This window comes from Ranitomeya imitator, chromosome 9, assembly GCF_032444005.1.
Source record: "Ranitomeya imitator isolate aRanImi1 chromosome 9, aRanImi1.pri, whole genome shotgun sequence".
Lineage (NCBI taxonomy): Eukaryota > Metazoa > Chordata > Amphibia > Anura > Dendrobatidae > Ranitomeya > Ranitomeya imitator.
Genome location: NC_091290.1, coordinates 17,224,941 through 17,250,871, shown reverse-complemented (window position 1 = coordinate 17,250,871; position 25,931 = coordinate 17,224,941). Strand labels below are relative to the sequence as shown.

The window sequence follows — 25,931 nt, the reverse complement described above, 5'->3', positions numbered from 1 at the left end:
TTAAACTTGTTATCAGTATAAAAAGACACCTGTGCACACCCTCAAACAGTCTGACTCCAAACTCCACTATGGTGAAGACCAAAGAGCTGTCAAAGGACACCAGAAACAAAATTGTAGCCCTGCACCAGGCTGGGAAGACTGAATCTGCAATAGCCAACCAGCTTGGAGTGAAGAAATCAACAGTGGGAGCAATAATTAGAAAATGGAAGACATACAAGACCACTGATAATCTCCCTCGATCTGGGGCTCCACGCAAAATCCCACCCCGTGGGGTCAGAATGATCACAAGAACGGTGAGCAAAAATCCCAGAACCACGCGGGGGGACCTAGTGAATGAACTGCAGAGAGCTGGGACCAATGTAACAAGGCCTACCATAAGTAACACACTACGCCACCATGGACTCAGATCCTGCAGTGCCAGACGTGTCCCACTGCTTAAGCCAGTACATGTCCGGGCCCGTCTGAAGTTTGCTAGAGAGCATTTGGATGATCCAGAGGAGTTTTGGGAGAATGTCCTATGGTCTGATGAAACCAAACTGGAACTGTTTGGTAGAAACACAACTTGTCGTGTTTGGAGGAAAAAGAATACTGAGTTGCATCCATCAAACACCATACCTACTGTAAATCATGGTGGTGGAAACATCATGCTTTGGGGCTGTTTCTCTGCAAAGGGGCCAGGACGACTGATCCGGGTACATGAAAGAATGAATGGGGCCATGTATCGTGAGATTTTGAGTGCAAACCTCCTTCCATCAGCAAGGGCATTGAAGATGAAACGTGGCTGGGTCTTTCAACATGACAATGATCCAAAGCACACCGCCAGGGCAATGAAGGAGTGGCTTCGTAAGAAGCATTTCAAGGTCCAGATCTCAACCCTATAGAAAACCTTTGGAGGGAGTTGAAAGTCCGTGTTGCCAAGCGAAAAGCCAAAAACATCACTGCTCTAGAGGAGATCTGCATGGAGGAATGGGCCAACATACCAACAACAGTGTGTGGCAACCTTGTGAAGACTTACAGAAAACGTTTGACCTCTGTCATTGCCAACAAAGGATATATTACAAAGTATTGAGATGAAATTTTGTTTCTGACCAAATACTTATTTTCCACCATAATATGCAAATAAATTGTTAAAAAAACAGACAATGTGATTTTCTGGATTTTTTTTTCTCAGTTTGTCTCCCATAGTTGAGGTCTACCTATGATGTAAATTACAGACGCCTCTCATCTTTTTAAGTGGTGGAACGTGCACTATTGCTGACTGACTAAATACTTTTTTGCCCCACTGTATATAGATAATAGATATATAGATAATAGCTATATAGTTAATAGATAGAGAATGGATAGATAGATAGATAATAGATGGATAGATAGATAGAAGATAGATAGACAATAGATAATAGATACATAGATAGATGATAGATGGATAATAGATAAATAATAGATAGATGATAGATAATAGATAATAATAAATAATAATAATTTCATTTATATAGCGCCAACATATTCCGCAGCGCTTTACAAATTATAGAGGGGACTTGTACAGACAATAGACATTACAGCATAACAGAAATCACAGTTCAAAACAGATACCAGGAGGAATGAGGGCCCTGCTGCTCGCAAGCTACAAACTATGAGGAAAAGGGGAGACACGAGAGGTGGATGGTAACAATTGCTTTCGTTATTCGGACCGGCCATAGTGTAAGGCTCGGTTGTTCATGTAAAGCTGCATGAACCAGTTAACTGCCTAAGTATGTAGCAGTACAGACACAGAGGGCTAATAACTGCATAAAGTGTATGAGAACATGATGCGAGGAACCGGATTATGGTTTAAGTTATATGAATGGGCCACACAGGGATCGTTAGGTTAATGCATTGAGGCGGTAGGCCAATCTGAACAAATGAGTTTTTAGGGCACGCTTAAACCTGTGGGGATTGGGGATTAATCGTATTAACCTAGGTAGTGCATTCCAAAGAATCGGCGCAGCACGTGTAAAGTCTTGGAGACGGGAGTGGGAGGTTCTGATTATTACGGATGCTAACCTGAGGTCATTAGCGGAGCGGAGGGCACGGGTAGGGTGGTAGACTGATACCAGGGAGGAGATGTAGGGTGGTGCTGAGCCATGGAGTGCTTTGTGGATGAGGGTAGTAGTTTTGTACTGGATTCTGGAGTGGATGGGTAACCAGTGTAATGACTGGCACAGGGTAGAGGCATCGGTGTAACGGTTGGTGAGGAATATGATCCTGGCAGCAGCATTCAGCACAGATTGGAGCGGGGAGAGTTTGGTAAGAGGGAGGCCGATTAGTAGAGAGTTACAATAGTCCAGACGAGAATGAATAAGTGAAACAGTAAGAGTTTTTGTAGAGTCAAAAGTAAGAAAAGGGCGAATTCTAGAAATGTTTTTGAGATGCAGATAAGAAGAGCGAGCCAGTGATCGGATGTGGGGGGGTGAATTAAAGCTCGGAATGAAGGATGACCCCAAGGCAGCGGGCATGTTGCTTTGGAGTAATGGTGGAACCGCACACGGAGATTGCAATGTCAGGCAAAGGTAGGTTAGTAGAGGGAGAGAACACGAGGAGTTCAGTTTTTGACAGGTTTAGTTTCAGATAGAGGGAGGACATGATGTTAGAGACAGCGGTAAGACAATCACTGGTGTTTTCTAAAAAGGTCGGCGTGACAACAGGAGAAGAGGTGTATAATTGGGTGTCGTCAGCATAGAGATGGTTCTGGAAACCAAATCTACTGATTGTTTGTCCAATGGGGGCAGTATACAACGAGAAGAGGAGGGGGCCTAGGACTGATCCTTGAGGAACCACAACAGTAAGGGGAAGGTGAGAGGAGGAGGAACCAGCAAAACATACAGTGAAGGATCGGTCAGAGAGATAGGAGGAGAACCAGGAGAGAACACGAGGAGTTCAGTTTTTGACAGGTTTAGTTTCAGATAGAGGGAGGACATGATGTTAGAGACAGCAGTAAGACAATCACTGGTGTTTTCTAAAAAGGCAGGCGTGAGATGAGGAGAAGAGGTGTAAAATTGGGTCTCATTAGCATAGAGATGGTACTGGAAACCAAATCTACTGATTGATTGTCCAATAGGGGCAGTATACAAAGAGAAGAGGAGGGGGCCTAGGACTGATCCTTGTGGAACCCCAACAGTAAGGGGAAGGTGAGAGGAGGAGGAACCAGCAAAAGATACAGTGAAGGATCGGTCAGAGAGATAGGAGGAGAACCAGGAGAGAACGGTGTCCTTGAGGCCGATGGAGCGGAGCATAGTGAGGAGGAGCTGATGATCCACAGTGTCGAATGCTGCGGAGAGATCCAAGAGAATTAGCACTTAGTAGTGACCATTAGATTTAGCTGTTAGTAGGTCATTAGAGACTTTAATGAGGGCAGTTGCTTTAGAGTGTAAAGAGCGGAAACCAGATTGAAGAGGGTCTAGAAGAGAGTTATCTGAGGGATAGCGGGTAAGATGGGAGTGGACCAGGAGCTCGAGGAGTTTGGAGATGAAGGGAAGATTAGAGACAGGTCTATAATTAGCGGCACAGTTTTGATCGAGGGATGGTTTTTTAAGTAATGGATGTATGATGGCATGCTTAATTGAGGAGGGAAAGATACCGGGAGAGAGAGAAAGGTTGAATATTTTTGTTAGGTGAGAGGTGACAGCCAGGGAAAGGGACTGGAGGAGATGTGACGGAATGGGGTCACTGGTGCAAGTGGTCGGGCGAGAAGATGCAAGGAGCCTGATTACTTCTTCTTCTGTAACTGGTTCAAAGTCAGAGAGTGAACTGGATGCAGTGGGGGAGAGAGGACAGTGCATGGTATGAAGAGATTGGGAGATGATTTCCTGTCGAATGTGGTCAATTTTTTCTTTGAAGTAATTGGCAAGATCATCAGCGCGGAGATCTGTGGTTGGGGCCTGCACTCTTGGGTTGAGTAGGGACTGGAAAGTGTCAAAATAGATAATAAATAGATAATAGATAATAAAGTATAGCCCTAAACCACATAGGGAAGTAATGAAACATATAAAAAATATATATATCTATATATATACTAGATTGTGGCCCGATTCTAACGCATCGGGTATTCTAGAATATGCATGTCCCCGTAGTATATGGACAATGATGATTCCAGAATTCGCGGCAGACTGTGCCCGTTGCTGATTGGTCGAGGCAACCTTTATGACATCATCATCGCCATGGCAACCATTCTGACATCTACGTCGATACTGTGCCCATCACTGAATCAGAAACATGGGATCTCTACGTCCTTTATGACATCATCGTCGCTGTGCCCGTCGCTGATTGGTCAGAGACGCGGGATTTCTACGTCAATACTGTGCCCGTCGCTGATTGGTCGAGGCCGCCAGGCCTCGACCAATCAGAGACGCGTGATTTCCAGGACAGACAGACAGACAGACTGACTGACAGACAGACAGACAGACGGAAAAACCCTTAAACAATTATATATATAGATATATAATGTATATTATATATCTATATTTATATATATAATTGTCTAAGGGTTTTTCCGTCTGTCTGTCTGTCCTGGAAATCCCGCGTCTCTGATTGGTCGAGGCCACCAGGTCTTGACCAATCAGCGACGGGCACAGTATCGACATAGAAATCCCACGTCTCTGATTGGTCGAGGCCGCCTGGCCTCGACCAATCAGCGACGGGCACAGCGACGATGATGTCATAAAGGACGTGGAAATCCCATGTTTCCGATTCAGCGATGGGCACAGTATCGACGTAGATGTCATAATGGTTGCCATGGCGACGATGATGTCATAAAGGTTGCCTCGACCAATCAGCGACGGGCACAATCTACCACGAATTCTGGAATCATCATTGTCCATATACTATAGGGACATGCATATTCTAGAATACCCGATGCGTTAGAATCGGGCCACAATCTAGTATCTATATAATTGTCTAAGGGTTTGGCTGTCTGTCCTGGAAATCCTGCGATGCAATCAGCGACGCGCACAGTCTCTGATTGGTCGAGGCCGGCTGGCCTGTGCGTGTCGCTGATTGGTCGAGGCCGCCAGGCCTCGACCAATCAGCAACGGGCACAGTCTCTGATTGGTCGAGGCCAGCCGGCCTCGACCAATCAGCGATGGGCACAGTCTGCCGCGAATTCTGGAATCATCATTGTCCTCCACTGCTGTCAAGTGCCGCCATTGTGTTGTCTAAGGGTCTAATTGTCTGTCTGCCTCGGATATCAGCCAATCAGCAATATTAATGCGGGATTTAAACACCACTGACAGCGCAACATACATACCTAAATATTCTAGAATACCCGATGCTTTTTAATCGGGCCAACATCTAGTCTACTATATAAAGCTGAATGTGTGTATGTGTGTGTGTGTGTGTGTGTGTGTGTGTGTGTGTGTATGTCCGGGATTGGCATCTGCACCGTCGCAGCTACAGCCACAAAATTTTGCACAGTCACACGTCTGGACCCCGAGAGCGTCATAGGCTATGTTGTGAGGCAAAATTTTAACCCCGCGCGTTCCAATTCACCAAACAATTTTGCCCCTATCTACATAATGGGGAAAAAAGTGAAAGGAAAAGTGTTGGAAGCGTCGCAGCTACAGCAACAAAATTTTGCACAGTCACACGACTGGACCCTGAGAGCGTCATAGGCTACGTTGTGAGGTGAAATTTTAACCCCGCGCTTTCCAATTCACCAAACAATTTTGCCCCTATCTACATAATGGGGAAAAAAGTGAAAGGAAAAGTGTTGGAGGCGTCGCAGCTACAGAAACAAAATTTTGCACAGTCACACGTCTGGAACCTGAGAGCGTCATAGGCTATGTTGTGAGGTGAAATTTTAACTCCGCGCTTTCCAATTCACCAAACTATTTTTCCCCTATCTACATAATGGGGAACAGGGAAAGGAAAAGTGTTGGAGGCAAATTGACAGCTGCCAGATGTGAACAAGGGGGACTTAAAGAATGAGAGCGATGGCGCCAAAGAGTATATACCGTACAGTTGCTAAGGTGGGACCCCGACATGGGATACTCACCACACACAGGGATATGAACACACACACAAAATGCGCCACACACTTCCACGTGCTTGAACACATATACCACCCTCAGCACACATTTCACCACACATTCTCCAACCTCGCCACATAAAAGTCGAAACACAAAAGTCGCCGCTCAAAACTCACCACGCGCAAAACTCGCCACATGCAAAAAATAGGCTCACGCAAAACTCGCCACAAGTGCAAAACTCACCTCATGGAAAACTCGCCACACGCAAAACTTGCACATGCGGAAAAATTGCCACATGCACAAAATTTGCAACACATGCAAAAGTTGCCTCACACAAAACTTGCACATACTCAAAAGGCACCAGACATAAAACTCACTAGGCGCAAAACTCGCCATGCGCAAAACTTGCTGCACACAACTTGCTACACTAACCTGTTACATGCAACTCGACACACAAAAAGTTGCTACACACATGTTGCCACTAGGGTTGAGCGAAACGGGTCGAAATTGTTCAAAAGTCGCCGACTTTTGGCAAGGTCGGGTTTCATGAAACCCGACCCGACCCCAGTGGGGGGTCGGCCATGAAGTCGGCGATCTTTTGAATCTGGAATCGGAATTCCGATCCCGATTCCCAATATTTTTAAGATATCGGGAATTGGTATCGGAATTCAGATTAAAGTGTAAAATATAGAATTAAAATAAAAAAATATTGCAATACTTACCCTCTGACGCGCCCTGGTACCAACCGGCAGCCTTCCTCCTTCGAATCCGCGCTTCTAGGACCTTGCCGTGACGTCGCGGTGACGTCGCGGCTTGTGATTGGCCGCGCGGCCGCCCATGTGACCGCTCGCGCGGCCAATCACAAGCCGCGACGTCACCCGCGACGTCACCGAAGGTCCTGGAAGGGCTGATTCTTAGGAAGGAAGGCTGTCGGAAGGAAGCAGGGCGCTTCCGAGGGTGAGTATATACCTAATAGGAATATACTCACCCTCGGAAGCGCCCTGCTTCCTTCCGACAGCCTTCCTTCCTAAGAATCAGCCCTTCCAGGACCTTCGGTGACGTCGCGGGTGACGTCGCGGCTTGTGATTGGCCGCGCGAGCGGTCACATGGGCGGCCGCGCGGCCAATCACAAGCCGCGACGTCACCGCGACGTCACGGCAAGGTCCTAGAAGCGCGGATTCGAAGGAGGAAGGCTGCCGGTTGGTACCAGGGCGCGTCAGAGGGTAAGTATTGCAATATTTTTTATTTTAATTCTATATTTTACACTTAAATATGGATCCCAGGGCCTGAAGGAGAGTTTCCGCTCCTTCAGACCCTGGGAACCATGGAAACCCAATGCACTGCATTGGGTTTCGAGTTTCGGCCGACCCCGACCCCGACTTTTTTATAGGATCGGCCGATTTCACTCGACCCGACTTTTCCAAAAGTCGGGTTTCGTGAAACCCAACCCGATCCTATAAAAGTGAAGGTCGCTCAACCCTAGTTGCCACACAAAACTCATCTCACAAAAGTCGCTACATGCATGTCGCCACACACAACTCAACACACACAACTTGACAAACGAAACTCGCCCTAAAACACACACAAGTCTGGTATTAGCCTTCAAAAATAAAAATCTGATTAATAAGCAGACAAACTACAAGAGCAACAAATGTACCATATAGGAAATACGGCAGCTGTCAGTCACATGACCTGTCTATTATGTGTAAGTGTGAGCTAATATATACTGCCAGGGGGAGGGCTTCCTGTTGGCTGGGGATTTATCAGGCTGCCAATTTATCTTACAAATACTGAGGTAAAAATACTGAGCAAATAACGTGTTAACGAGGTCTAATACAGGAGATCACACAGGTATATACTATATACAGGGGAGATGACACACAGATATATACTATATACAGGAGAGATGACACACAGGTATATACTATATAAAGGAGGAGATGACATACAGGTACATACTATATACACTAGGAGATGACATACAGGTATATACTATATACAGGAGGAGATGACACACAGGTATATACTATATACAGGAGCAGATTACCTACAGGTATATACTATATACAGGAGGAGATGACATACAGGTATATGCTATATATAGAAGATGACATACAGGTATATACTATATACAGGAGGAGATGACACACAGGTATATACTATATATAGGAGGAGATGACATACAGGTATATACTATATATAGGAGGAGATGACATACAGGTATATGCTATATATAGGAGGAGATGACATACAGGTATATACTATATACTATATACAGGGGAGATGACACACAGCAGGTATATACTATATACAGGGGAGATGACATACAGGTATATATATATACAGGAGATGACATACAGGTGTATACTATATATAAGGGAGATGACAAACATGTATATACTGAGGTGAAAATGAGAGGTGTGAGGTGAAAATGAAAAGGTGTGAGTGCAAAATGAGAGGAGTGAGGGAAAATAGTGGAGTGATCGGAAAATGACAGATGTGAGGTCGAAATGACAAGTGTTAGGCGGGAATGAGAGGAGTGAGGGAGAAAATGAGTGGAGTGAGGGAGAAAATGAGAGATGTGAGGGGGAAAATTAAAGATGTGATTGGGAAAATGAGAGGCGTGATGGGAAAATAAGAGAAGTGAGGTGCTATAACTAACCACAGATATTTACTATTCCCAGGCAATGCCGGGCTCTTCAGCTAGTATAATATAATACCCATGCTATAAGACAATATGCATTTGTTAGATAGATAGATAGATAGATAGATAGATAGATAGATAGATAGATAGATAGATAGACAGACAGACAGACAGACAGACAGATAGATAGATAGATAGATAGATAGATAGATACAGGAGGCTTTCTGAGAAGGATCTCATCAGCCTCGCTGCCCAGAATATCTATAGATGTGTTTTGGCTGAGAAATTATTGTAGCTCCTGGATGAATCTGACAGAAAATCTATGCTTCTCTCTCCTCTAACTGCAGTCTTCAGGTGACAAATTCCTCCAGTCCGTCTCAGTCATGGCAGAGGCTCAAGGGACGGCAAAGTTTTCTGAAGGACTAAATGTTTCGTAACTTCCAGTGCGGTTATTGGGTGTTGATGGCGGCTGCGGCTCGGAATGACGTACAGAACATTCTGGGATGTGATAATGTGATTTCTCATTACCCCTCTGATATATGGATTCTCATTCATGGCGCCTTTGTGGCCGAGTACTGGTTTTCAAATTCTCAGTGGAAAACTTTGAAGTGAAAAATTTTCAAGGAAACGACTGTAATGGAAGTTTTTATAGAAGTAGAATATTCTGTATGGAAATCCATAAGTCATCATCATTCCAGCAGGACCCAAAGATTGCAAAAGCTTGTGAAAAGTGTATAGCCCATTTTCATCCTGGTTCATTGATTTATTTATGTCTATCTATTATCTATCTATCTATTATCTATCTATCTATCTATCTATCTATCTATCTATCTATCTATTATCTATCTATCTATCTATCTTTCTATCATCTATCTATCTATCAGCTATCTATCTATTATCTATTTATTATCTATCTCTCTATTATCTATTTATCTATCTATCGATGTATCTATCTATTATCTATCCATCTATCTATCTATCTATTATCTATCCATCTATCTATCTATCTATTATCTATCTATCTATCTATCATTTATGTATCTAGTATCTATCTATCTATCAATCTATCTATTAATCTATCTATTACTTATCTATTATCTCTATCTATCTATCTATTACCTATCATCTATCTATATATCTATCTATCTATTACCTATATATTATCTATCTATCTATCAATCTATCTATTACTTATCTATTATCTCTATCTATCTATCTATTACCTATCATCTATCTATCTATTCTCTATCTGTCTATCTATCTATTACCTATATATTATCTATATCTATCTATCTATCTATCTATCTATCTATCTATCTATCTATCTATCTATCTATCTATCTATCTATCTATTATCTATATCTATCTATCTATCTATCTATCTATCTATCTATCTATCTATCTATCTATCTATCTATCTATTATCTATATCTATCTATCTATCTTTCTATCTATCTATCTATTATCTATCTATCTATCTATTATCTATATCAAATTCAAATTCAAATGAGCTTTATTGGCAGGACTAAGTACATGTTAGCATTGCCAAAGCATATGGTAAAAATATGGGGGTGGGGGAGGGGGGGCATATAGAGGTCCAGGGAATATCAAATTCCTTTTAGAGGATAGGGGATGTTTCCAGGGTGGGGTATAGGAGTCCATGACATATCGGGCTCTTTAGTCGGGGGATGGGGATATGTCCAATGTTGGGGTACGGGAGTCCATGACATATCAGGCTCCTCTTAGTCTGTGGCAGGCACTGACATATTCCGCTGCTACGGCCACTGCACTTTCCTCTTCCCCCAGTATTATCGGCAGTTTCTCTTCCTCCTCCTTGGAGGTGAAGTCTGGGAGGAGATCAGACAGCCTCTTGAAGTGAGTGTCCCTCACTGCGGAGTATTTGGGGCACCTCAGCAGGAAGTGGGCCTCATCCTCCACGGCCTCCTGGGGGCGCTGCTGGCAGAGTCTGCCTCATCCTCCACGGCCTCCTGGGGGCGCTGCTGGCAGAGTCTGTTCTCTCGAGGCTTGTAGTTCTGTCGGTGCCGCCCGGATTCGATGAGTAGGCTATCTCTATCTATCTATCAGCCATCTCTCTGTTATCTATCTATCATCTATCTATCTATCTATCTATCTATCTATCTATCTATCTATCTATCTATCTATCTATCTATCATCTATCTATCTATCTATCTATTATCTATCTATCTATTATCTATCTATCTATCTATCTATCATCTATCTATCTATCTATCTATTATCTATCTATCATCTATCTATCTATCATCTATCTATCATCTATCTATTATCTATCTATTATCTATCTATCATCTATCTATCTATCTATCTATCTATTTATCTATCTATCTATCTATCTATTATCTGTGTATTATCTATTATCTATTATCTATCTATCTATCATCTATCTATCTATCTATTATCTATCTATTATCTATCTATCTATCTATCTATCTATCTATCTATCTATCTATCTATCTATCTATCTATTATCTATCTATCATCTATCTATCATCTATCTATCTATTATCTATCTATCTATCTATCTATCTATCTATCATCTATCTATCAATTATCTATCTATCTATCTATCTATCTTTCTATCATCTCTATGTTTCTCAGGGTTTTCTCTCTGTAGTGCGGCGTCTTGTTGGGTGTGAGTTATATTCCGATCACAGAGCGCGGTGTGCCGGAGTGAAGGGCGTCCTAGAGACAAGCCTGGAATGAATGTTTATCTCAGTCTGACAATGCATTACCATTTTGCAGGAGGAAGCAGTAAACAGTGTCACCGAGCAATAACAATTTGGGAGGACCTCTCCTGACCTGTGGGTGCCGCGATGGCTGTTTATCCAAAGCATACTGCATATTGGATGTTACTGTATTATGGGGCCTCCTTAAGACATCGCAGCTGCGTGAAAAATGTTAGAACCTTCTAGAACATAGTGATGGAAAGCCGTAGACAGACTTATATTACTGCTCATACTCTAATGTTTTCTTGTTCTATTTTTTTATACATGAAATTAAACACAAGACACGGCCAAGGATTTCTCAAGATAAAAGATGTGCCCTTGTAATCAAATTGCTCGGTTTTTTGTTCTAGATGTCTGGTTCACTTTTTTCCAAGTTGCTGACGCTGTATAAGCTTTGCACTACAAGAATGTTGTTTGCCATTTACAACACTGACATGTCTTCTTAATGCATGAATTATGAGCCTGGAATACGCCGAAGACTATAGAAGGAGCGCAGCGCAAATGAGAAAGTGCGCGCATATCATATGGGTGCAGGCGAGTCAAGAAAAGTCCGAAAAAAATCCCTTCTCACGTGATACCAAAAATTGCCCTGATTTAGTATTAATTGATTAGGAATTCGATTCAACCATTATTTCATGTTGAGGCACAGAACAAAGGCAGCTGATAGTCCTACTGAATAGACTGTTAGAATTTGCATTATGGCGAGAAAAAAGCAGCTAAGTAAAGAAAAACGAGTGGCCATCATTACTTTAAGAAATGAAGATCAGTCAGTTCGAAAAATTGAGAAAACTTTGAAAGTGTCCCCAAGTGCAGCTGCAAAAACCATCAAGCGCTATAAAAAAAACTGGCTCACATGAGGACCGCCACAGGAAAGGAAGAACAAGAGTCACCTCTGCTTCTGAGGATAAGTTTATCCGAGTCACCAGCCTCAGAAATTGCAGGTTAACAGCAGCTCAGATTAGAGACCAGGTCAATGCCACACAGAGTTCTAGCAGGAGACACATCTCTACAACAACTGTTAAGAGGAGACTTTGTGCAGCAGCCTCCATGGTAAAATAGCTGCTAGGAAACCACTGCTAAGGACAGGCAACAAGCAGAAGAGACTTGTTTGGGATAAAGAACACAAGGAATGGACATTAGACCAGTGGAAATCTGTGCTTTGGTCTGATGAGTTCCAACCACCGTGTCTTTGTGCGATGCAGAAAAGGTGAATGGATGGACTCTACATGCCTGGTTCCCACCATGAAGCATGGAGGAAGAGGTGTGATGGTGTGGGGGTGCTTTGCTGGTGACACTTTTGGGGTTTATTCAAAATTGAAGACATACTGAACCAGCATGGCTACCACAGCATCTTGCAGCGGCATGCTATTCCATCCGGTTTGCGCTTAGTTTGACCATCATTTATTTTTCAACAGGATAATGACCCCAAACACACCTCCAGGCTGTGTAAGGGCTATTTGACCAAGAAGGAGAGTGATGGGGTGCTACGCCAGATGACCTGGCCTCCACAGTCACTAGACCTGAACCCAATCGAGATGGTTTGGGGTGAGCTGGACGGCAGAGTGAAGGCAAAAGGGCCAACAAGTGCTAAGCATCTCTGGGAACTCCTTCAAGATTGTTGCAAGACCATTTCCGGTGGCTATCTCTTGAAGCTCATCAAGAGAATGCCAAGAGTGTGTAAAGCCATCATCAAAGCAAAAGGTGGCTACTTTGAAGAACCTAGAATATAAGACATATTTTCAGTTGTTTCACACTTTTTTGTTAAGTATGTGGGTGGTTTTGATATCTTATAGGGTGGTTCCTCCTTGTAATAGTAGGTAGTTTTTATAACTTATAGGGTGGTTCTTCGTTATAATAGTAGGTGGTTTTGATATCTTATAGGTTGGTTCCTCCTTGTAGGGGTGGGTGGTTTTGATATCTTATAGGGTGGTTCCTCCTTGTAAGTGTGGGTGCTTTTTATGTCTTATAGGGTGGTTCCTCCTTGTAATCGTGGGTGATTTTTATATCTTATAGGGTGGTTCCTCCTTGTAAGCATGGGTGGTTTTCATATCTTATAGGGTGGTTCTTCTTTGTAAGCATGGGTGGTTTTTATGTCTTATAGGGTGGATCCTCCTTGTAAGCAGGGGTTATTTTATGTCTTATAGGGTGGATCCTCCTTGTAAGTGTGGGTGTTTTTTTATGTCTTATAGGGTGGTTCCTCCTTTCAAGCAGGGGTGGTTTTTAATGTCATAATGGGTGGTTCCTCCTTGCAATAGTGGGTGGTTTTAATATCTTATAGGGTGGTTCCTCCTTGTAAGTGTGGGTAGTTTTTATATCGTATAAGGTGGTTCATCCTTGTAAGTGTGGGTGTTTTTTTATGTCTTATAGGGTGGTTCCTCCTTGCAAGCAGGGGTGGTTTTTAATGTCATATAGGGTGGTTCCTCCTTGTAAGCATGGAGTCTTATAGGGTGGTTCCTCTTTCTAATAGTGGGTGATTTTTTCATCTTATAGGGTAGTTCCTCCTTGTAATAGCTGGTGGGTTTTTATCTTCTCAGGGTTGTGTGTTTTTGTCCATGAGTGGATGTGATATTGTCTGGGATGATGCATACTTGTAAGCATGGGTGGACTTTATATTTTTGGGATGACACCTATTTATAAGTGTAGGCGAATTTTACTTAGAGCTAGAAAATATTACACAGTTAATTCCGAAAGGCCAAATTAATGCTTTCCTCAATATATAAACTAACCTTTAAATGATTATAAAGTCAATCACGAGTAAATAATATACTCCCATCCTTAAATCTCTGACCAAGTATAAATTGCACATAACAGGTTAACAACTCTTATAAACAGCAGGTAGTACAGAAATAAGACAGAATCTGCCAACAGAGGAACCCGCTGTAACGTCTCCACATAGGATCCTGCTTGGCATAAATTAATATAGTATTGATTCATTTTATTATTCATATTATTCATCAGGTCTTGGAATGTAAATTATTAAAGGATATAAATCTTACAGGAGAACAACCAGAGCTGATTTAGAAACAGGAAGAGAGAATAATGAAAAGAAGCAGGACGACCAAGCTGGGCTCAGTCACTGAGGTTTTTCCTACCTCATCGGAAAGCTGAAAAGTTTGGGGTGACTAATCCACATAATTATGGTAACCCCAATTTGATCCTTGTCAAACTCAAGGGATCCAGAAATCTGGAATTTTGGGAGCTGTTTCCAAGATTTTCCCACCATAGACTTGTTGCTTTTTTCCTGTCTCTACGCTACTGGTGACACAAAGAAACAGACTTTTTTAAGGTCACCTGGGTTGAACCTCAACATTTGTAATAGTGGAAATAAATTCCGATTCCCGAAGCAGATTTTGATTCCGGCTCAGCCTTCCTGCTATATCCAAACAAATTATGTCCCCTCTTTTAGATGTGTCGTTAGTACATTCATGCGTTGAATAGCTTTTATTTACCTTCTACAGCTTTGCTCCTGTGGTGTCCAATGGTGCACACTCAGTGTCTGCCCAGTGCTTGCTCCTCCCCTGCCTAAACAAAAGACCAATCATCACCTTTTTGCAGACAAGAAAAAAATTAAAAACCCACCTAGGAGGTGCCTCCGATATGTATTCAGTAACACTCTAGGCACAGCTGAACCCCCAATGTCTTGCACAGCCATGAGCAACCACAATAAGCTTCATCTTTTCAGCACAACCACTGCTAAATCTTGCTGAATGTTGTACCAGATCTGGATTACTGTGCACCCACCCACTCGGTTCTCAGCTGTATAAACTGTTGTCAGATGTGTAAGTCTGACCTCTGGTAGACGGTCATAGAGACAACAAAGGGAGACACGACTCTTTTTTTACACCCCAAAAAACATCCCAACAGTTAACATGGGAGAGGGACTGTCAATCACATGTTCCTTAACAGTGGGAGTGGAACTGTCAATTACACGTTCCTTCCTTATGGTGATCTCCTTTGCCAAACCATGCCCATAATATATCTTTGCTTTACATCTATATCCATGTGCTGAAACTGCCCCTTAGGGTACTTTCACACTGGCGTTTTTTGTAATATGTCGCAATGCGTCGTTTAGGGGAAAAAACGCATCCTGCAAAGTTGTGTGCAGGATGAGTTTTTGCCCCATAGCGTAACATTACCGACGCATTGCGACGTATTGACACACGTCGCAACCGTCGTGCGACGGTTGCGCCGTGTTGTGGCGGACTGCCGGGAGCAAAAAACGTTAAATGTAAAGTTTTTTGCTCCAGACGGACCGCTTTTTCTGCCGGAACTCCGCCCCCACCTCCCCGCACCTCACAATGGGGCAGCGGATGCGCCGGAGAATGCATCCGCTGCACCCGTTGTGCGGTGCTAACAACGCTAGTGTCGGAATTCCGACACTAGTGTGAAAGTAGCCTTACTTAGACTACCCAAGACGATAATCTGTTCGAGACATTATACTCAACTTAATCCAATTATTTCTTACCTACATGCACATTTTTATCCACATTTTTTGAAGACTAGATTCATTAAAAAATAAATCACTAAGACTGACGGCTAATGTACGAACAGGATTACATTAGTATTCATTTTATAAAGAAACTTACTCAATCTCCCGATGATGATGATTCCGGGTATCAGTTCAGGTCAATGGAAGGATTACCGTAACCGTCTTCTGTTCTACCAAAAATGTACTGTCTACAAAACGGTAGTGTAAGTGGAGAAAATAACTTCTAAAATACTCCCTCCCATATTCTGTCTACCAATGGGCTGCGCTGGATTGTCCAATAAAACATCTTTATTTATACATGAAGAGTAACTAAAGTTTGACTTTTTTCGAAATTTGTCTACAACAAAAAGTTAAAAAAACTTTGTAAATCCCTTAAATAGAGGATTTGTCTTCAAACTGCATGTAAGTGGCTAACAAGCCCCTACTGTTATTAAATATAGTTCCCTGCATTCGTTAATTTGGAGTACAGATGATGGCAGTGAAAGGGTCAGCAGATCAAAAGTCTTTCATATAGGCCTGTGAGAGTTGGATATTATAGGAAAATTTGTATGAAATAAACTTTGGGGAAAATCTGTTGCAGGAGATTGTTCTGATAGGCAGACCACTCATAGGAGGACACAGGTGCTGACCCGTCACTGCCACCATTTGTACTCCCAATGGGTATGTTCTGATAACAATAGAGCTGAAAGCAGGGAAATAGACGGGGGAAAAAGTCGGGTTTTAGAAAATACTTACATGCAATTTTTTTCTTTATAGAAATTAAGACAACTTTCCGAATTCATTGATTTGCAAAGTTTTATAACTTTCCATCTTGGAAAAAAAAAATATTTAAAAAAATTAATGTTTACCTGGCCGTAATGTTGATTAATAAAAATCCTCAAAAAAAATTATTTGCCAAGTTTACAAGGGTAAAAAATAAATTCTTGTAGAAATATATAATGTCCAGCAGGGATAATACAGCGTACCAGCTTGACAATATGTCAGGCAGTTTTCATCCAAATGGTAATATCTGATGGCGTGATGCAACGATGGCAGCTAGCCTACATTTTAATATATTAATTTTTTCATTCATATAGTTTAATGAGGCTGCCAAAAATAGGAAAACATGGCTACTTTCTCCCCCAAAAAACACACACCAGCCCATTTGAAGCTTCAGGTATTGCAGGTAAGCTACATTAAAGTGAAAAGGGCTGAGCAGCAATACCATATACAATATACAACCTGTGGACAGGGGTGGTGCTGTTTTTGAAAAGCCAATTTTTATAATCCTGGAAGACCCCAAAAATGATCGCGGATCACCTGAAAGCCCTTTTTTTGTCTTTATCGTTTTATTTTTTTTTCAGAAGTTTATTAACCACAGTCAATTTATTGGTCTCCAGTTAAGCAAGGTTCAACTTTCAAAATGTTGCATTTTTTAGAAGTTTTTGAGGCCTGACAATGCTACTTAGGCTCTTTAGGAAGGCCCACAACTTTCTTTATTTCAAAGGTAAGGGTAAAAATAAATAGACCGTAATCAGCTCCCCTAGGATTAGGAAGTCCCTCTATGCATGGGGAATCCTGTAGCATGGCAAATACCCAGGGAGAAAAATGGGAATCCAGCAAAAAAAAGAATCTTAAAAATTTGTATCTTATTGAAAATCCATTTCAACACCTCAGAGCCGCAAACGTGTTTCAGACCATATAATGTGTAAAGACATCGGAAACCCGTTTGTGGTTTTGAGGTGTTGGATTGGGTTTTAGTGGATTTTCAATAAACTACAGTTTTTTAAGGACCTTTTTTTTGCTTGATTCTCATTTTTTTACGAAGATACTAGTCAAAATAAATAGTCCAAAAGTTTCCCATTACTTTGAACTTCCTATAGTGTGAACATTCCTGAAAGTATGTATCAAAACGGGTCATATTCTAAAATGTATTTCATGAGATGAAAGGGAATTTGTCAGCTATGTGCACTCAGAGACCACATTTTCCCTTATTATTTTCGTCTACTAATATGATGCTCGTTGAATACAATACATCCGTCAGTCACTATTAATAGATGAGCCATGAAATGTATCATACACCATAACCTGAACGGAAACCACAAGTATAATAGACGATACCTCAAACCGTCAAGGAAAAATGTGCAAGAAGAGTTAAAGGGAATCTGACAGCAGGATTTCACCCCCTTAGATTATTTCTTTGTGCATGTAGCTCACTTAAAGACAAGTCCAGCAATACCTTTACATGGCCAGTCCCTTCTGCCATTACTGAGAAATCAGCATTTTAATTGATATGCCAAAGAAGCTTAAGAGCTATGGTAGATCTGAAGCCTCTGTCACTCCAGGTCTATTCTCTACCCAGCTCTGCCTCCTCCTACTTGATTGATAGCCTCTTTGCTGTGACTTCAAGCAAAGGAGTAGGAGGTTGTGGCGCTGGGCAGGAAATAGAACTGGAGTGACAGAGGCTTCGGATCTACCATAGCTCTTCAGCCGCCTCATTTGCATACTTACTCAAACGCTGATTTCTCAGTAAAGGCAGAACAGATCGGTCATGTAAAAGTATTTTTGGATTTGTCTTTGGAAGAGCTACATGCACATAGAAATAGCTTGAGAGGTGAAATCCCGATGACGCGTTCCCTTTAACCTTCTTTATACACCTGTTTTAGGGTTCTCTGTCAGATACTGAGAGACCTTTGATGTGGGCCTGTAAAAGATACACAATTTGGGGTGGCTCTACCTTTTTTCTGGTAGAATGTTATTTGGAAAAATTGATTTATTTTGAAATGTACATGAAGGCTCCTCCATTCATCCTTGGCATGGATGCCGTACGCCCAACCATAGCTTGATTGATAGCTCCACCTGAGTTGAATTCTTGTCCCTGCATGTCCGCACTGACACTGCAGAAGCCAAGCCCACACAGTGTCAGTGCGTTGTATGCTCTCACCTCTCTCTCTCCTGTCTGCAGAGGCTCCTTGCTACGTTATGATCCGGTGTGCGGTGAGTGAGCGCTGCAGACAGGAGAGAATAGCGAGATCATGCCTACACTGACATTGACTGTGTGCTCAAGTCTTGCCGTGGCAGTGCTGATGTTCCGGTCCAGGGACTCAAGCTATGTGGCGGCATGTTGAGCGGGCAGAAAGGGGTACTGAGCCATCGGGGGCACCAAGAGTGCATCGAGGAGTCCTCATTTTCATATACAATGTTTTCTGACCAGCTAAACAGGTCAAATCTATACTGAAGGTGTGAGTTTTACAAGGACTGAGTCCCCTTTTGGACTATAAAAGTGGTTTACATTGCATTTTGGGAGTGACTGATTCCCTTTAAGCTTCCTAGAGGCTCAGGTGATGGTTTTCTTTCTCTAATCCCTCCAGCGATCAGCTAACAGAACCATTGACACCACTGAGTGGCAACATATAATTGCATAATACATAATCATCTCCTAACAGAGTATCGCAAAATTCTGTTAGGTTCCATAACTAATCATCTCACGCTTCTCATGTACTGGTTAAACCACCGATTTGGCATCCATCCACACCAACTTTGTCGAGTTCACCAACTCAAGCCAAAAGTTTTCTATTACTCCTGATTATTTAGATGCAGAATGGTTTCGTGTTTTCGGGAAATGCTTTCCTGAATAAACAAAATACTTCAGTTTCATTTAAGTGCGAATGATCAGACACATGGATGCGGTCTATGGTTGCCATGGCTTATTTTAAATTATGCTCCACCGGACAATGTTGCTAAAGCCCCCTACAGCTTCTTCATACTCAATGACTTGATCACTTCTGGAAATAAATCACAGAAAGTTTTGTACTTTTTAGAAAAAAAAAATGTAACTTTTGGTAAACGTTTTGAAATAAATTTCAAGATTGATAGAAAAAAATATACAAAGTTGGCTAAATGCATAGTAAGTGTTTGTACTCTACAAATACAATTAGCATTGCGGCATTATTTTGGGGCCGTTCACTATTTTTCTTATAGAAATGGAATACATCTCAGCCGTAATTAATGTTGACGTGAATGAACAACGACTGGTAGAGTAGATGAAAAGCTGTTTGCCTTCTAGGCAAAGACTCAGATCCTAATAGGAGATGAGGTTGATCTTTTCTTTTTTGGAGTCTGAAAGTGGAGGACATTCTTTTGAATTGACTGCATTAACTCAATTGAAGACATTGTAACTAGAGATGAACGTATCAGGCAAAACTCTATTCGTCTGTTCATGAGGATTTTTCACGGGAAATTCAATTGGTCGAGAAGTTATGATCCGCAAATTGAATGTGCCTTAATTATGTTCTGGTTATTCTGCTTACTCCAGAACATAATAAATGTAATATGTAAAAGAAATAAAATCCTTATGCTCACCTCATCATTCACCTCTCCAGCCCCTTTGCTCCTTACCGTGACCTTTGTCCATCACCCGTTCGGCTTTCGACGCATCTTCTGATCCCTGTCGCCCATGCTTAAATCCCAAGCCATGTCATCAAATCATGACATGCTCCATACCCTTGTTTGAACCATCCTGGACTTCATCAGAACTGCGATTCTTGGCCGATGGTTTGAAGGCCAGAGATTGCAGCACATGTGGCGGTGTTTAGAGGATTCAGCGAGGACCGGATGGGTAATGTTGAGGAGTGTAGGGGCTGGACAGGTGATTGGTAAGGTGAGTATAAGTATTTATTTTACTTTTTTTTCTACACTTTATGGACTTTTGTTGAATCCGTGTGGAAGACAATCCCCCAAAATTGTCATTTTGGCAAATGTGTTTTACCTTTAATTTTGAGGAAAATACAATTCCACTCAAATGTATTGACTAATCTCTAATTGTAAGGTTCCGAGAGGCGATGATGCTGACTGGTGAGTGACTCCTCATCACCCGCAAAAAAATTAGTCCGAGAATGAAAAATAACTAACATAATGCAATAATCTTTATCTGGATATTACTACATGTGTTCGGCATTTTCTGATAAGTATAAGTATCATCACCCTACAATTAATTTTACACCTTTGTACCTTTTATGTCCTCTTTTTGTGTTTTTTTTTTCATTTGTGCCTATTTTTCTTTTAATTCATGTCTCTTTATTTTCTTTCTTTTCTCTTTTTATATGTCAGACTTTTTTGTTGTTTTTTTGCTTTTTGTTTGATTTATATTTATCATTGTTGGTGAAGTTTGGGGTTTTTAGATATTTAAGGCAGATTCATCATTTGTGAACGTTTAAAAAAAAATCCCAATTCCAAAAAAGATCGGAGCGATATTCCTCTCCAAAAACTCCAAATGATCTCATTGTTTCCCAGAAGAAGAAGAGGAGATGCTACTCTATGGTAGACGTGGCTTTTTCCCAACTTTCTTGAGATATGTTGCTGAGACCAATTTTTCAATTAGTTAATTTTTCTAATGGGAAAGAGAAATATTGTCCAGCGTTCCCCTTCTGATCTGTGTCCTATATTCTATGGCGACAAGATAATTTAATAACTCGTCTTCTGCAGTCCGTCTATTTCCTTAAAGGGGTTATCAGGGACTATTACATTGTTTTACTATGGTCCTAAGAACAGGCAGGTAAGCGCTAACTATCTACCTCTTTTGCCCGGCTCCCCTTTCGCTCTGCTCTGTTGACGGTGCATGACTCTTTTGCCTGGCTCCCCTTTTGCTCTGCTCTGTTGATGGTGCATGACTGCTGATAAATAGCCTGCTCCCTGCTACCTAACTGCGGGGATCTGGCTGTCAATCAGCATTACATCAGCAGTTGGTGCGCCCCCAGACACAGGGCCACGAGTTCTCGGTACCGGGCATCTCTGGTTCGGTTCTGAGGCTGTCACGGTGGCTAGACCCGGTCCGCGACCCTGCTAAGGGGCGTCCAATAAAGGTGATAGGAGTCCGTCAAGGTTTCGTGACGCCACCTGTGGTGTTCGGTCAGGGTGACCGACGCTGCTGTGGGGTCCGCTGGGGTGATGGAATGGCAGCTGGATGGTATACCTTCCCACAGGTGAAGTATGTCCCCAGGGCTTCCCAGTAAGGTGGATGGTAATGGTGTGAGGTGCAGTCAATAACGAGGACACAAGGTTGCAGTCTCTTTACCTCTTTACTGAAGACTTCAGGATCCTCAATCCAGAGCACACTTAACAGGGCTTTCTGAGACCGGTCGGTCCGATGGGCACATCCAGAGTTCCCTTTGCAGGTAGAAATCGTTGCCTACCACTAGCGCCTGTGTGTTGTAGTGCTACCCTGCTGAGCATTCGGAATAGTCCTCACAACTGCTGTTCTCATTCGTTCGTTCTTTCTAATTCTCTCTCGCTTGTTCCAGATGTTACTAGTTTCTCGTCCCCCAGTATGTTATGGCAAGGCGCACCCAAATGACGGGAAGGCTCGGAGCTCTTCCGGGACCCTAGAGACGCCTCTCTCCATGCGTTGCCCCCTATGTCTTCATAGGAAATTTAAGGTAGACAGCCAACCTATAATTAACTGTCCTGCGGAGTTCGAAGTAAGGCTTGAAGTCCGTTACTTCCGCGGTGTTCCAGCCACCGGCTACGCGCATCAGTAGGATGTTGCCTCGGTCTCACGGCACGACTCCTACTGGCTCTCCTTTGTGCTTGATCTCGTTTCTCACTGTTCCACAATATCCTTCCCTTCGTGTCGCTTTCTTAGGACACCGCCGTGGGGTGTGCAGGCGCGGTTCCGTTACGTTCTGCTCTGTTCGCTAGGCACCTACCAGGTTCCCACGCCTGACAGGGACCCCCCTGTGTCTTCTCCCTGCAACACCCCCTGCCATGGCATGTTGCCTGAATCCAACCCAGTCAGCTTCTGACTAACTTCCTATCCAACCCCCAGTTTTACCAGTGTGAGGAGTGGCCCAATAAATAAAGCCTTTTGCTCCCCCTAGTGGCCGGAGAGTGAAGTGTAATGTGTGCTGGTGATACCTGGTCAGGAGAATTCCTTCAGTGCCATCAGACGTACCATCACTCCCCTTAGTGGCAGAGTGTCATACTGCAACGACCAGATCTCTGGGGCGCTGCACTGTCATGTCCCGTCAACAGAGCAGCCCGGAAGAGGAAGCTTTTCTGTTGACATGAAGCAGCTGAATCACCAGCAGGAGCAGTCGGTGACCACTGCTGGAACTCCTCTGGTTCACCCGTGCAGCGCTCACGTAACCTCCTGGGATTTGAACTCTTTAGCTGAAGCTTTTCATCCCCCGCCTCCCATGGCTGTCACGGATTATTTACACGAAATGGTTGTTTATCTATTTTTCTGAATGTCAACACTAAAACCGAGTCAACGATAAATGACAGAGCTCTTCGGGAAGATAGAGGAACAAACCGGCCAATTATCTGCTCCATACTTTCAAACAAAATGCCATAAAATTACTATAAATTATTTCTTCAGTGCTCAAAGAAGAAAATTGCCACATACAATGCCTTCATAAAAGATTTGTGCCGATATCTTTTTTTTTTGTAATTAGAGAGTGTGGATTTGTGAATCCGCCAACAGTTGGATTGCGTGCCATTGTGTATCGACAGCCGCGTGTCTCTGGATCGACTATATAAAGAAGGACCGCTGAGAGCAAACACAAGATTGGCCATTTTAGTTATTAATAGCTCACACTTCATTGATTAGAAAGGACAGCTGATTTCATTTTTTTTTTAAGCAAGAGTTGTTCTATACTTCAATTGTATGGCAGAATAGACAAAGAGATGGGTGAATCCATGGGTCTTTCCGTACCTTTCCTTTTTGGATAAAAATATCTGATGATGTATTATGCTAACCAGCTTTTTTAAAAATTATATGATTTTGTGATACTCTGCTAGGAGAGGTTTATGATATAGGTGCCTATTTATGACTACCTAGTGTTCGTTATGTGAATTGCAACCTGTTAGGAAAATTTCACTTGCATGTCATGATATCAAATTTTTATTGAGAGAAATTGAAGTCTTTAATAAAATCTACGATAAGTGGATACTTCTGTATTTCCCCCATGTCTTTCATTTCATTGGATCGGAGCTGAATTGGAATGACGCATTGTATGAAATTCTTACAAGAGTGGCAGCTCTCTCATTCTAAAGATTGGTGGGGGTCTAATTTTGTTTTTTATACTGTAGATAAGAGTGAATAAGTTTGTTGCAAATCGACTTTGTGTCAAATTTTTGGTAATTTGCCGAAACCCAAAAATTTGAACAATTTGCTGTTCACGTCATATGTAGTGATGAGTGAGTGTACTCGTTGCTCCGGTTTTCCCGAGTATGCTCGGATGACCTCTAAGTATTTATGACTGCTAGATTTAGTTTTCATCGTGGCAGCTGAATGATTTACAGCTATTAGCCTGCTTGATTACATGTGGGCATTCCCCAGCAACCAGGCAACCCCCACATGTACTCAGCCTGGCTAGTAGCTGTAAATCATTCAGCTGCTGCGATGAAAACTAAATCTCCGAGCAGTCATAAATACTCCGAGGTCACCCGAGCGTACTAGGGAAAACCCGAGCAACGAGTACACTCGCTCATCACTAGTCATATGCAAAAAAAAAAAGCCTGCCAACTTGTGATGATTGAGCACTGAAATGCTCAAGTGTTCAGTACTCAAATCGAGCACGGCGGATGCTCGGACATGCTCAACTCGAGTAGCGACCATAATGGAGGTGGAGGTTTACGGCTCACAAAGAGTCCGGCTGACAAAGAAGTCTCTGAACTCCCAGAAGCTTCTTGCAGGAACATGAGCACTTGAGCACCATACAAAAGAGATGTAATATATAAAGGAGAGAGAACATTACTTACGTTACCGTTTACCATCCATTAACGTATTGAAGACCTTTGGACATTATTAAGGCTCTGTTTGCACGAAAGAGCTCGAAAAGTGGTTGGATACAGTCCTGAGAAATCTCCAAGTTTTAAACATATGTTTTCGGGGAAGTCAAAGGCTTTTACAAATACTTATAATTCATGGCTAATATATTCACCATAAAAAATTTTTTTGACAAAAATGTGTTGAAGCTGGAAATATAAAATTTCAAAAATTTGCTCAACTCTGATGTTTTACTCTACCAAATCCCTATAATCCCCATAACCATCCAACAATCTCAAACTTACAGAGCAGTTATAGGGCAATATTGGAAGTTTAACCTCCATTGCATGCTTTACCAAATCCCCCCTCGACATATGATGCCCCATGGAGTGCCCTATGGCATATACAGTTATATGAAAAAGTTTGGGCACCCCTATTAATCTTAAGCTTAATATTTTCTAAAAATAGTTTTTTTGGCAACAGCTATTTCAGTTTCATATATCTAATAACTGTTGGACACAGTAATGTTTCTGCCTTGAAATGAGGTTTATTGTACTAACAGAAAATGTGCAATCTGCATTCAAACAAAATTTGACAGGTGCATAAGTATGGGCACCTCACCAGAAAAGTTACATTAATATTTAGTAGATCCTCCTTTTGCAAAAATTACAGCCTCTAGTCGCTTCCTGTAGCTTTTAATGAGTTCCTGGATCCTGGATGAAGGTATTTTTGACCATTCCTCTTTACAAAACAATTCCAGTTCAGTTAAGTTTGATGGTCGCCGAGCATGGACAGCCCTCTTCAAATGATCCCACAGATGTTCAATGATATTCAGGTCTGGGGACTGGGATGGCCATTCCAGAACAGTGTAATTGTTCCTCTGCACGGATGCCTGAGTAGATTTGGAGCGGTGTTTTGGATCATTGTCTTGCTGAAAGATCCATCCCCTGCGTAACTTCAACTTTGTCACTGATTCATGAACATTATCGTCAAGAATCTGCTGATACTGAGAGGAATCCATGCGTCCCTCAACTTTAACAAGATTCTCGGTGCCGGCATTGGCCACACAGCCCAAAGCATGATGGAACCTCCACCAAATTTTACTGTGGGTAGCAAGCGTTTTTCTTGGAATGCTGATGTGTTTTTGGCCGCCATGCATAACGCCTTTTTGTATGACCAAACAACTCAATCTTGGTTTCATCAGTCCACAGGACGTTCTTCCAAAAAGAAATTGGCTTCTCCAAATGTGCTTTTGCAAACCTCAGCCGACTCTGTTTGTGGCGTGCTT

At 42.2% G+C, this 25,931-nt stretch overlaps 1 protein-coding gene across 5 annotated transcripts in view; it reads left to right on the top strand.

Moving 5' to 3' along the window:
* LRRC4C (leucine rich repeat containing 4C) overlaps positions 1 to 25,931 on the top strand; it is a 988,240-nt gene that overhangs the window by 46,400 nt on the left and 915,909 nt on the right. The window lies entirely within an intron of this gene.